Raw genomic sequence first — 14461 nt, 5'->3', positions numbered from 1 at the left:
TGGGGCAGAAAATTTTCTTTATTTTGTCTATTTTTGTTGCAATCAGGCGCCCACCTGAAAAACAAGGGAATACATTTCATGTTTCAGCAATCAGGCGCCCACCTGGAGAACAAGGGAACACATTTCATGTTTTGGTAATCAGGCGCCCACCTGGAGAACAAGGGAATACATTTTCAAGTTTTTGTAATCAGGCGCCCACCTAGATAACAAGGGAATACATTTCAAGTTTCAGCAATCAGACGCCCACCTGGAGAACAAGGGAACACATTTCAAGTTTTGGTAATCAGGCGCCCACCTGGAGAACAAGGGAATACATTTTCAAGTTTTTGTAATCAGGCGCCCACCTGGATAACAAGGGAATACATTTCAACTTTTGGTAATCAGGCGCCCACCTGGAGAACAAGGGAATACATTTCAAGTTTTTGTAATAAGGCGCCCACCTAGATAACAAGGGAATACATTTCAAGTTTTAGTAATCAAGCGCCCACCTGAAGAACAAGGGAATACATTTCAAGTTTTGGTAATCAGGCGCCCACCTGGAGAACAAGGGAACACATTTCAAGTTTTGGTAATCAGGCGCCCACCTGGAGAACAAGAGAATACATTTTCAAGTTTTTATAATCAGGCGCCCACCTGGATAACAAGGGAATACATTTCAAGTTTTGGTAATCAGGCACCCACCTGAAGAACAAGGGAATACATTTCAAGTTTTTGTAATCAGGCGCCCACTTGGATAACAAGGGAATAGATTTCAAGTTTTGGTAATCAGGCGCCCACCTGAAGAACAAGGGAATACATTTCAAGTTTTGGTAATCAGGCGCCTACTTGGAGAACAAGGGAATACATTTCAAGTTCAGCAATCAGGCGCCCACCTGGAGAATAAGGGAATACATTTCAAGTTTAGTAATCAGGCACCCACCTGGAGAACAAGGGAGTATAGTTCAAGTTTCAGGTTTCAAGTTCTTAGTGATATTTGGTAATATGTCAAACTCGGGTAGAAGTTTTCTTTGTTTTGTTTATTTTGTGGAAATCAGGCGCCCACCTGGAGAACAAGGGAATACATTTCAAGTTCAGCAATCAGGCGCCCACATGGAGAACAAGGGAATACATTTCAAGTTTAGCAATCAGGCGCCCACCTGAAGAACAAGGGAATACATTTCAAGTTCAGCAATCAGGCGCCCACCTGAACAACAAGGGAATACATTTCAATTTCAACAATCAGGAGCCCACTTGGAGAATAAGGGAACACAGAAACTGTCAGTAACTAGGCGCCCACCTGGAGAACAAAGGAAGACAATTCAAGTTTCAAGGGAAAGTAGTTCCGAAGGAGGACGGTTCAAGATTTTGCAATCAGGCACCCACCTGAAAAACAAGGGAATTCACTTCAAAATGCAATTCAAGTCAGCAACAAAAGAAGCTCGCGGCAAGAATGCGAGTCAACAGTCCGAAGTGATCAACAGAAGTTAGTCACAATAAACAAAAAAAAAAGAGAAAGGCAAGAAGTTAATCCAGATGCAGAAGTTGATGAAAGATATGGGCGGCTCAAGACATGACCGAGGTCACAAACACTACATGCCTGGTCTTGATCTGAAACGCTGAAAAAGGGGGAACTAGCACCTGCAACTAGCAAGCATCAAGGTTTAAATCTGAAGTCTGCATGAAGAACTACTCAAGACTTAAGATCAAGCTTCAGAAGACTTATAGATAGGAATCTTGTAACTTGTAGTTGATAGGCATAGCTAGTCTTTTCCATGTTTTGATTTTTGGTGTAACATCAGGACCGCAGACCGGAACCTCGGCAGAATGGCACCTCGACTGGCTCTCCACTTCGGCATACTCCATCATCTCACTCACCTCTGAATTGCACGTGGTCTGATTCCTTTATCGCTAAGGATATGTAGGCAGCTCAGATACCAGGGCTCGGTCACATTCCCCTTTTCTCTTAGTTTTGGTTTCTTTAAATAAGGGTCGGGTCAAAAACCTTTCTAGTCAGTCTTTGTCTGAAAACTCCGCGCGTTTCCAGTCAAAGAGGGGCAGCTGTAGACATGTGATTTTTGACTCTCCCCAAGATTTTTTATATTTTAGCACGTAAATATTTAATTTACGCCTAATATAGATATTTCAACTCATTTTTACTCTTTTACCTTATTTTATCACAAGAAAATAAAACTTACAAAAAATATTTTAGTTTACGCATCTTTCATTAATTTAAATAAAAATATACAAAAATAGTAGCTTATTTTTATTTTTATATATAATCTTGAAAATAGAAAAATAGTTTCATTTTTTAATATAGTTTAGTTTAATTAATCAAAATTAGTTTTATATTTTTATATTATAATTATATAATTTTAGAAGGAGGAATTAGTTTTGGGTTGGTTTATCTCGTCGTTATGAATCTTGTAGTCCATTTTTTTAGTCTTTGGCCCAATTTCCTAGCCCATAACTCCTAGGCCCATACCCCTAACCTAATCCCTACTACTATATAATAGTACTAACACCTAAAAGAAGAGGAGGAGATCAGATCTACCAAAAAAGAAAAGGGGCAAAAAGCTGCGCATAGTAGGAGGATTAAGAACCAAAAAATATAGATCCCTCCATCATCGAGCTTCTTCTTCTTGTACGAGAGACAAGAGAGCTACTGCTCATCTGCTTCTTCTTCAAGACCGGCGATCGCAGCAGGCCACTTCAAGCTCGCCAGAGAAGACTCGTCGTCGACCCTACCCCCTGACTTCGTTTTCTCCAAAGGACCCCCCCTGTCGTCGTCTTCTTCAATGGAGACAAGTCTATTCCCTTGCATCTCCTAAAGGCCCCAGCTTCTTCATCACCTTTCCGATTCTGTGAAGTTTCAGCCATCGATCCAAAACCAACAGCCCCTGCTTCCTCACTCGATCTCAACCACAACAGCCATCAGCAACCTTCCCACATACAACCAACCGTTACACCTACCAGACCTAAGCTTCAGCGACAGAACACATACACACAAACAGGTTTTCAATAACATGGAGTTTAATTAATGTTTGGACCCGGATTTGAGTTTGAATCGTGTGGAGGTCGCCGTTAAAGGCAGCCCGTTCCGAATCCGACGAGGTTTTCGCTTCAAGGTTTTGATTTTGCTTGCGGTTTCTTGCTCGACTCTACTGCTGTTGTTTCGCTTGAGTTTGAAGTTAATATCTGAATTAGTTGGCCTATTTTCGAATTTCAGGTCCATTTCTCTTCACTAATCCTAACTGATATCGATAATGGACTTGATATTTCTTGAATGTGTTTCTTGCGCTTTCTTTGTTCATTAGCTAGTAACCTCATCATTTTGGATTACTGGTTTATATATGTTCGACCATCATGAAGGCTATTGTTCTGATTTATTGTATCGTTTAACTTTTGGATGATTTAGTCAACACGTAGAGTGGCTGTAGTGGGACTTTGGTATATTTAAACTGTGCGAAGAAATGACAAAATGAAAGAACAAAGAGGAAGATATTTTTGGGTAGTGTTAGCTGGATCCGTTGCTTGTTTTCCCAGTTTCCTATTGCTCTCCATTGCTGCATTTATTAAATGTTTTGTTAAGTGTTTAGACATGTCCATTTATATCTTAGCATGAACTGATCACATGTTTCTCGTAGTGGTCAAATTAGCTCTATCTCTACAACATTCTAATACTAGTAAATGTTGTTAGACACTGAATACTACATATAGAAAGTGGATGATGATTAACATACTCAAGTTGTTGCAGCCAGGGATTTATTGTTTGCTTCTGTCATTATGCTATAGGATGTGATGTATTTCATTTTACTAGTGCCTAGTATTATGTATTTTGGACATTTGAGTGGATTAATCTAGAGACTTACAATCTCCTAATTGAACGCGGTTATTTTAGAGCGAGGCTATGCCATCAATTGAATTTTCTATGGCCTTCGCAAACTTTGTTATTAATTTGAACTTTCGTAGTCACTTTAGGCGCGACATTAAATAACATTACTTTCCTAAATTCGTGTGTGCATTTCATGTGATCCAAATCAAAATCTTAAAACTTTGACTAAATGTGTTTATGATTGCGGGTGCATTTCATGTGGCGTGATCCAAAGACACGTTTTAAACGACGTTCAATCTTCTTTAAAAATTAAATAAAAGCGGTTAAAAGTTAAAATTTTCGCATAGGTTCTTAATTGTGTAAAATCAGATAATTAAGCCGAATATAACAGTTGAGCGACCGTGCTAGAACCACGGAACTCGGGAATGTCTAACACTTTCTCCCGAGTTAACAAAATTCCTTACTCGGATTTCTGGTTCGCAGACTGTTAAACAGAGTCAAGCTTTTCCTCGATTCGGGATTCAACTGGTGACTTGGGACACCATAAATCTCCCAAGTGGCGACTCTGAATCTTTTAATAATAAATTCCGTTTCGATTATCCTTTAATTGGAAAAACTCCCTTATACCCCTTCCGCAGAGGTGTAGGTAAAAAGGAGGTGTGACACTATTTATTTCAACTGTATAAATCTTTAATTTTGGGTCAATTTCAAAAAAGAATAACTAAAATTTTATTATTTTTAGCCAAATAAAAAAATTAACCTAAATATAGTTCTAGCCAAGTTTTATTATAAATATTATTCGAAAAAGATTAGCTAAAAAAGTAACACACTTAAAAAGGTAAAAAAAAATATTTTAGTATTCCAAAAAATGCCACATGGGCAGGAAAATTCACGTGGCAGGTTAGTGCATGCCACTTTCCTGGGAGTAATAGCTATAGATTAATCAAATATAGGGAGTAATTAAACCATGGATAATTCAAGGATGTAACCAATAATGCGTGCCTAGTTTAGGGGGGTTTTAAGGTTTTTGCCTTATGCAAATGGCAATATACTTTTGAACTCATTCGATGTGTGTTCATCTCTCTAAGGAACTTTCAATTCGAAGGAAAGGTGACCCAAAAAGCATGCTATTGAATTAGTTCGCCATTAGGCTTCCGATCTTACAATAGTCCTTTTATTTACATATGCCTTGTAACAATGTTGATAGCTCCTCTTTCCTTCAACTCCAGTTTGGATGTATTAAAACTTTCACCCAAATGAATAAGACTGGCGTTGTTTTTATTAAACCCTCTATTAGAATATTGTTATAATAGTATCTGTTCTAGGTAAGAATTGTAGTTAACCTTTGTTTTAGTAATTCCTCCTCCTCACCAATACTCCTGTGATAGTTTTATTTCAGGAGAGCTAGTTATTGAGTTTTTTAACTATGACAGCTTAATTATTGACTGAATGAAGTTTTGTGATGATAGTGCAAATTTTCTGACCCTAGAGAAGGGTTAATGTTCTTATTGTTTGCTCCCTTCTTGGAAGTACACTTTCCTATGTCGTCTTCCTTTCATGTCGTTTTGTTCAATTCATCTTCTTCAAATTAAAATCGATTTATATTTGCATCAAAATAAATTAGCTTGATTCAGAATTTCAGTCAGCTTATTCTAACGAGAACAAGGAAGGGAACTAATAATTTATCCTCGAGATGCTACCTTATATATTTTATTGGTGGAAGATTTAGTTCTTCCCAGCTCTTTCTTTCCTTTAGCCTTGCTATCAGAAGTGTGTGAGAAATTGAACTTTGAGCTTAACTCAATTCAAAAAGTTCAACCGGTGAAAATTGTCTTATAACATATGAGGAAATTATAATAACGGCAAAGGGTCTGATATGTCCCTCTACTATCATCAATAATTTAAATAATCTCTCCGTTATACTATTGAACACAAATATCGTTATTTTAAAGATGGGCCACATGGCAACACCAAACTCATCCAGTTAGATTTAATATAGATCTGACCCAACCCATTACCCGACCCTAAAATACTAGACCCTTCTCTAAAATATCGACTGTCACAGACCTAACCTCAATTTCTCCTTTTTCTTTTCACTCTCTCGAAGCTCTAAGAGACCAGTGGTAGTGGTGACTCCAAACTGCCGATTTCATATGATCTTACTATAAAGGTTTGTTTTTTCTTCATTAAATTGCTTGATTTTTGTATTTGTTGATCGATTTTGCTGATTATTTGTTATATTATTCTTACTTTTGTGGTCTAGGGTTTTAGTTTAGACTACATCTAAGCATTATCATTTATTTTTATGTATGTACTTTATAGTTTGTCTTCTTGTAGTTGTTGCATGTTTTAGTTTTGAGGTGGCTCTGATTTGTAGTGGTTGCATGCTTCAGTTATGCTAATAAATTCGTATGGGTATATATCAAGGTAAATTTATTGTCTTCTGATTTAGGATTTTTTCTCAAAGGTGGTTTCTTAAGTGGATTATGATTTGTTTTTATCATAATGGGAAAAATGCTTTAGTTTTCTGTGATGTTGACTGAGATTCAGTGCCTTTTCTTTGTTTATTAGCTAAGGTTGTCCTAAATGTAGGACCCTTGAATGCAACTGCTTCATTAAGTGCATGTTTGCTCACTTTGTGAATTCTTTATGAAGGGGTGGCCCCCAAGCTGAACCTTTTGTGAATTCTTTTGTACATGTTGTATTTCTTTATTCATGGGACCCTCTATCTCACATGTCATTTTTTGTCTATAAATATTCCTTTTTTGTTACTTTCAGCTTATATTGGTTCTTTTACTGTTTGCTAATCATTCTTATTTGCTATATTTACTAGATTATTGGAGATGGTCTTAGTTGATTTAATATTCAATAATGAAGGTGAATGGGTTATACTTCCTAAAGTTGTGTACACAAAGAATCAACTGCACACTTGGTTAGGGTATGATTCAGACTTGCTTTCTTATATAGATATAGTCAATGAATTCACAATTGGGTTAGGGTTTGTAGAGGTTCAACAACTTATAGTTGCTGGACCTTCTGGTAAATTGTATGAGGTTGAAGGGGATGTGGGGATTAGACAGTTGATATCCTTACTTTCTAATGAATATCATGTAGTGAACCTATATGTCATGGATGAATGTGATCCCCCTATTGATTGTATTCCCAGTCTTGTACATTATAGTGAATAATAACCTTGTTTAGATGAGGCTGGTACTTACTGTAGCTTAAGTGAATTAGGATCTGACTCTAGTTCTGATTTTGAGGGATATGATTCTGAAGGATATGATTATTATGCATTACATTTACTCAAAACAAAAAAAAGACATAACTGAAAATCTGAATGATTACGAGGAGATATATAAAGTCATGGCCTTTAAGGACATACCAAAAGCTAGGAAATTTATGAAGTTGTATACTCTAGCAAACAAGAAAGTCTTAAAATTGAGGAAGAGTAACACAAGGAGGGTCATGTATAGATACATTGTGGGTTGTCCCTTTGTTTGTTTAATATTCAAAAATTGTAATGCAGGGGTTACAGTAAAGACATTAGAAACATAACATAATTGTGACACTGCATATGATAATAGTACTGTTGATTTCAATAACATTGCATATTACTTTAAGGGAAAGCTACAAAATAATCCTAAGTATAAGGTAAGAGAGATAATACTTGATTTGAAAAGGATTTTTGAGTTAAATGTGAGTCATGGAAAGTGTAAAAGGGCAAAAAGAATGATATTGGAAACCTTAGATGGGAGTTTTGCAGATAAGTACAACAAACTTGATTCTTATGCCATTGAATTGAGGGAGAGTAATCCAGGAAGTGATGTAGTGATTAACACTTCAAAAAAAGGAATTGAAATGAGAAAAGAAGATTTTTGAGGATGTATGTTTGTTTCAAAGATACGAATATGGGTTTCAAGTTAAGGTTAAGACCATTTATTGGTGTAGATGACACATTTTTAAAAGTGAAAGCCAAGGGTCAATTGCTAGTTGCTGATGGATAGGATGCACAAAATCATTGTTATCCTTTGGCATGGGCAATTGTTGATAAGGAGACAAAGCATTCTTGGAACTGGTTCCTACAGTTGCTTCAGGGATCTCTAGACATGCAAAAGGTAATGTTTCTGAATTTGTTTTCTATTGTCATCTACTTCTGTCAAGTCTTCATCTCTTTCTTTTTTTCTATTTCTATTGATGTCTAGTCTTAAGTAATGTTTTTGTGTCGATCTACTTTTGTCCATCTCTTTTTGTTTTTTGCTATTTCTATTGATGTCCAGTTTTCTATCATTTATTGTTGTACAATTTTCTGTTTTGTCTTTACTGTATGCTGTCCAGTTTTTATTTCTGTCAATTTCTAATTGAATGTTTCTAAATTTGTTAAAGGGATTAATTGATGCAATTAAAACTGTTCTACCACAAACACATCATAGGTTTTGTGTTAGACATATCGAGGCTAACTGGTGTAAGACATACAATACTGGGGAAAACAAAAAACTACTTTGGTGGTGTTCATGGTGCACTTATGAAGAAGACTTCAAAGACCAACTAAGCAAGCTATGAGAGTTAAAAAAGGATGCAACAAAGAGTTTACTGAAGTACCCACCACAGTCTTGGTGCAGAGCTTATCTAGATACAGTTTGCAAGAATCAGTCAATTGATAACAATTTGACTGAATCCTTCAAGTATGGATTTTGGAAGCAAGGAAAAAGCCAATCATTAAGATGTTGGAAGACATTAGACTCAAAGTTATGAACATGATGACAAAACATGAAGTTGAAGCTAGTACATGGAGTAATGATTGCAATCCAAAGAGCCTAAAACTATACAATGAATTCATGAAGATTGCTCAAGTGTGTAAAATTAATTCCAATGGAGAAGGGGGATATGAAGTTAGTGAAGGGTCTGACAAGCATTATGTCAACTTAAGCATGAAGAAGTGCACCTGCAGGGCATGGGACCTTACAGGAATCCTATGTCCTCATGCTATTAAAGCTATACTTCACAACAGGGTTGACTATTTGACAGAGATGCACTGGTGGTATAGTTTGGAGGCATTGCTAATTACTTATAAACACAAGCTCCAACCTGTTAGAGGAAAATATTTTTGGAAAATTGACCCATCACAAGCAATGGATCCCCTAGAGTTAGTGAAGTTGGCTGGCAGGACAAAAGTTAAGAGGGATAGGCAGAAGGATGAGGCAGTTAAAAGGCAAGGAGTCTGGTCACAATCCAGAAAAGGTAGAGTCATGACTTGTGGCAAATGTGGATAACTAAACCATAATGCAAGAACTTGCGCTCAAGTAATCTACAATTTGCACATATGCTGAACTTGTACCTATTTATGTTTTCTAACTTTGTTTTTTAATACCAACCAAAGGGAAAGTAGCTAAGCAAGGGAAAACAACCTTTGAAAAAGACAAGAACTTTGTTGGATTCTGAAACAGAAGATGAAATATACTGTTCAGCACCACAAATGACTCAACCAACTCAGGAAAGTGGATATACCTTCATGCCTATACCTAGAGTTGATCAATTAAGTATGGTTTCGAATTTCCCAGAGATGGAACATGATGAAGATGTTGTGGTTAGGCCAATAGTGATATCAGAAGTCAAGACAAGACTTCAACTGAGTCACCAGTTAAACTTACCTGCTAGGACAAGATCAATCAACTTTACTGGTGATCACACTGGTGTTAGTGAGCCCACAGATCTTCTATATTCACTAGCAGGCCTAATGTGGAAGGGTAAAGTAGCTACAACTTCAACTCAGTTAGAAAAACAAAGGAAACTGGAGATTGGAAAGCTGAAGATAAGAAAAGGAAAATGATCAAGTTGTTCTATGTAGTATTGTGTTTATCTTGGGATGTAATTACTACAAACTTAATGACAGTCTCCTATTTAATGTTCTGTTAATATTGGTACTGGTAACTGAATTGGATGTCATAGTATGATTTAGGTTGTGTTAGTTTTTGGGATTATAGTATGACATCCAATCATCAGTTTGACCTACTAACTTTACTATTTTTGGTGATATGTAATTACTGCATTGACAGTATTTCTGATATGTAATTATTGCATTGACTATTACTGCCAAGATTTTACTGCATTAGTGATATGTAGGATGAATTTACTGCATTAGAGTTTTATTAGTGAATTGCGTAGTTTTTAACTGCATTAGGGTCAATATTCTGTTCTAAAGTTGTTCTATATGCAGAACTTCTTGTTTTGTAATTACTACATCATAGAATGAATTTACAGCATTAGAGTGGATGCCTAAATTTTTATTGTTAGTGAACTTTCCAGTTTTTTACTGCATTAGAGCCATAACTGCCTAGTTTTTCTGTTAAAATCCACATTATTTTGTTAAACTAGACATTAACATGCCATATGAAGAACTATATTGATTACAACCAAGCCGACCAATACAATAAATCAGAAAAGGAAAGGTTTTAAAACCAAGCTGACCATATTTGTGCCATATTCCGTTAAAATCGACATTAACATGCCATATAAGGTATTACAACCAAGATGACCAACACAAAACATTCATGAAAATCTGGATTTTACAACAATTAACTTCATCAAAACCCTACTGCACTACACAAAATGCAAAATTCATTTTATCAACAATGCCACAACAAATCCGACTAACAGTGCAAATGCAACCATAATGAATATCTTCATCTGCATCACCTTCACTTCCATCTCCCTTGCTTTATTCACTTCAACATCATTTATAGCCTCCAAAACATCAACTTTTTCCTTCAATTTGTCCCTTTCAAGCTTGCACGCATCCAACAACATATTCAACATCCTGATTTTGACATTGGCAGCATCTAATTTAGATTTGAAATCGTTGATTACTATCAACGCTTTGTCCGGGATGGCTTCGTCTTGCCATTCTCAATATCCACATGACTCGTTCTTACAAATACAATCAATAACTATGTTAAAGAGTAGAAAAAATAAAACTTTAAATACATTGACGAGTAATGAATCACAAACAAAATTCACACTTACTTCAGGTTTAACACACTTGTAAAATCTCTTTTCGAGGTTTTTTGTAGTCGTCAAAGTGAAGTTGTTCGCAATATCCCTACAATAGCGCCTCCTTCTTGATGTAACACTAGAACTCGACATTGAACCAAGACTATCAGATAAACGAAGAAGAACAATGAAATTGAATGAGAAGTTATATCATTTCAGTTGTGGAAGAGAGGGAGGGATAGAGGGCTGCTATTGCTAGAACCAAAAATGAGTGAACAAATTAGGGTTCACATATTATTAAGGGTGAAAGGTCTAGTATTTTAGGGTCGAGTAATGGGTTTGGGTCGGATCTATATTAAAACTAACCGGATGAGTTTGGTGTTTCCACATGACCCATCTATTAAAATAAGGGTATTTATGTTTAATAGTATAACGGCAGGGGATTTAATGCTCTAATAGTATAATAGATGGCTTATTTAAACTATTTATAATAGTAGAGGGACATATCTGTTACACCCCAAGTTTTCATACGTGAGAGTATGTCGTAAGTCATTGATGTAAGCTCGGAAATGAGATTATATTTGGAAGCAAATAAAGTAAGTTAATTATGTTACCTTGGATGTTACAAATATTTAAGATCATGAATAACGAGTACCAAGAGGGTTGGAAATCTTAGAAGCTAAACCAATTGAAGAAAATAAGTTTCGTCGAAAGTCGACAAGTTTCGAATGTTATAACATATACTTTGGGGTGAGACTAGGGTTATTAACATGATAAGGAGGTTATTCTATGAGTTATTTTAGTCATATGATATTCATTTTCTACATTTTGAAGGCAAGCAAGTTGTGGAACAAGAGTTGGCAAAGGTCATCACAAGTTACATTCATAAATTTGCTGAAATTTAGGTCAAATGTATCTGAGAATTTCTCCAAATATACTTGGAATCATGGGTGTTCTACCTACCAAATTGAAGGTCTACGAGTCTAGTTTCTAACTCATTAAACCGTTTGTCAATACGACATTAGAGTAGAGAGATATTCGCGTTTTCGCGAGACCGCGCAAGCAGCTCCCAATGGGACCCACTTAGGCGGTGGTTGACCTACTTCAATTTATAAACGATTTGGACGCCTATTTTTGCTCATTTTTCAACTAAAATTCGTCTCCAAACTTCTCCTAACCCTCCTAAACATATACCACAAGGGTTTGAAGTGATTCCAAAGTGATTACACCATATTTCAACATCAAAACTTAGTTCTAGTGAAGAACAACACCTCTTTGAGGTTGTGTTGTCATTGAGGATTGTTGTGGGCTGTATTTGGATGAAATTCCAAGTTGTTGCTGCTGTCTAAGGTGAGTATAACAGCCTACTAATTGTTGCTTAATCTTGCTTGTATGTTGGTTAAGTTGTTAGGATGATAAACTACAAGATAATACTTGGATTAGCTTAAGTCACTTCTATGGTGTTGTATTGCTATTAAGGGTTGTTGTAAACTGAATATAACTTGGATTTTGACTTGAAGTTACTATAGGAGGTATTTATATTGTGTTCCTACTTGTGCCTAAGGTTATCTTGATGTTTATTAAGTTAAATGGATGGGCTAGACATGAACTAGTGAATAAAGTTGCTAGTTGGGAATAATTGAAGTTGTGGATTATTTTCTTTGTTATAAATATATGGTATAAGGATGGAATCATGATTAATGACTTCATTATTATGTTAATGGTACTTTTATGTTGAAGTAAGAAGTCTATAAGGATTGATAAGGGGTATACGGATTCCAATCGGAGCTTGCCGCTCGTCGTAATGTAGTTGTGACTTGTTGTTGTTATATGGTGTCTTGATATTGATAATTATGTATTGATGGATTGCTCTGGTCATTGTTGTTTGTATATGGTATTGGAGGAGGCCCTTGTTACAAGGGAGATGCTGCCAAAATTTACGTAAACGAGCTACTAGCTTAAGTTATAGACTTAGCCTTTGCTCAGCACTGATTTTGAATCTCCTTATACTATGATAGATTGAGTTGACTTGTTTGAAGAGTTGCTTGGAAGTGATTAAGGACTCAACGGGTTTAAGGTATGTTAAGGCACTTAATTCTTTCTTTTGGCATGATCTAAAGTGACATGAACATAAACGGTACGCTAATTCATAACGGATCTACTCCTAGAAACTAAGGTTGTCCATGTTGTTCTTTCCTTATAAAGTTATTCTAAACAAGTGTGTATGATCCTTAAATCCCACTAAGGTTCATATTGATGGTAGGGATGTCCATAATGTTAATCGAAGGTGCAATGACCTTACATCACTCCGAAAGGGTTAGAACGTGATTCCATGAGTCGAGCATGCATTATATATATATATCTATTTTACTCTACCGAGCCGCGCTATAGTCGGCCGGGTATGGCACCTATTGTGCAACCACTGATCAGTTGGGTTTACCGAGCTCCACATGGCCGGGTACGATTCTACCGAACCTTATGATGGTCGGGTACGCTTTTACCGAGTCCTCTTTGAGGCCGGGTACGATATGATGATGATGATGCCCACAGAGGCGAATGTTATAAAATTTTTATGTATATATATGTATTATGCATTTCATATCAGTAACCCCAGAGGCACTCAGATGTTACAGGTTGTATCTCCTCTATCTCTCTCTTTACATTACTGTTCTTGTTTATGCTTTCCTGCCTAACATACTCGGTACTTTATTCGTACTGACGTCCCTTTTGCCTGGGGATGCTGCATTTCATGCCCGCAGGTCTCGATTGATAGGTTGACAGTCCTCCAGTAGGCTATCAGCTCAGCGAAGGTGTTGGTGCACTCCACTTACTCCGGAGTTGCCTATTTGGTCAGTATGCTTTGTATATGTATTGATTGGTATGGCAGGGCCCTGTCCTGACCTTTATGATTTTATGTACTCTTAGAGGCTTGTAGACAGATGTCAGGTGTATGGATACTTGTATGGCCTTGTCGGCCTATGTTTCGAGTTTACTAATGGTCATGTCGGCCTTATAGGCCCGTATGTCACATATATTAGTTTGTATATCATGTTGGGTCTTCATATGTTGAGTATTCCCTTATGTTTTATTCTTGTTATCTCATGACGGGTTTTCTGGCTCATTTACTCATGATAACATGATAAGAAAGATATGTTACATTGGTACTCGGTTGAGTAAAGCATCGAGTGCCCGTCGCGGCCCTTCGGTTTGGGTCGTGACAATATCAAACCTTTTTTTCGTTATAATAATTGTTGTGGGACGTAGAACACCTCTCTCTCGCACACTTAAAGCTGAGAGTAACTGTATGACCCAAAAAATAGATTTTGGTTCTATACAATTAAAATAATAGAAAATTACAGTTAATCATAGTCAATATCAATATTCAAGGACTGATTTATCATTTTATGGTAAGTATGTTAAAGTACAACACTAGAAAAAATAACTTTAGATAATAATGAAGTAATAAAGACCTAGAAATATAAAGGAGAGAAATAAATGATAATAAATAACTTCTAAATAGTAAATGAGACAATGATCACCCGACAAAGATGACATTCTTGAAAGTGTTTTCTGACAATGATGGGTGATGATAAACCATCGTGTATTCCAATATTTCTTGGATCGGGAGAGAAGAATAACACTAGGAAAGTGTAAAGTCAA

The 14461-nt window shown here is 36.3% G+C and overlaps 1 long non-coding RNA gene across 1 annotated transcript; it reads left to right on the top strand.

Annotated features, from left to right (window-relative positions):
• The first annotated feature begins 5722 nt into the window (after nt 1–5722).
• Nucleotides 5723–12889, top strand: LOC138891089 (uncharacterized). The gene is made up of 4 exons (XR_011407401.1): nt 5723–5981; nt 6645–6749; nt 7763–7929; nt 12820–12889. It is a non-coding gene; the product is annotated as an uncharacterized lncRNA (long non-coding RNA).
• The last annotated feature ends 1572 nt before the right edge of the window (nt 12890–14461 follow it).

This window comes from Nicotiana sylvestris, chromosome 5, assembly GCF_000393655.2.
Source record: "Nicotiana sylvestris chromosome 5, ASM39365v2, whole genome shotgun sequence".
Classification (NCBI taxonomy): Eukaryota; Viridiplantae; Streptophyta; class Magnoliopsida; order Solanales; family Solanaceae; genus Nicotiana; species Nicotiana sylvestris.
This window is presented reverse-complemented; position numbering and strand designations above follow the sequence as displayed.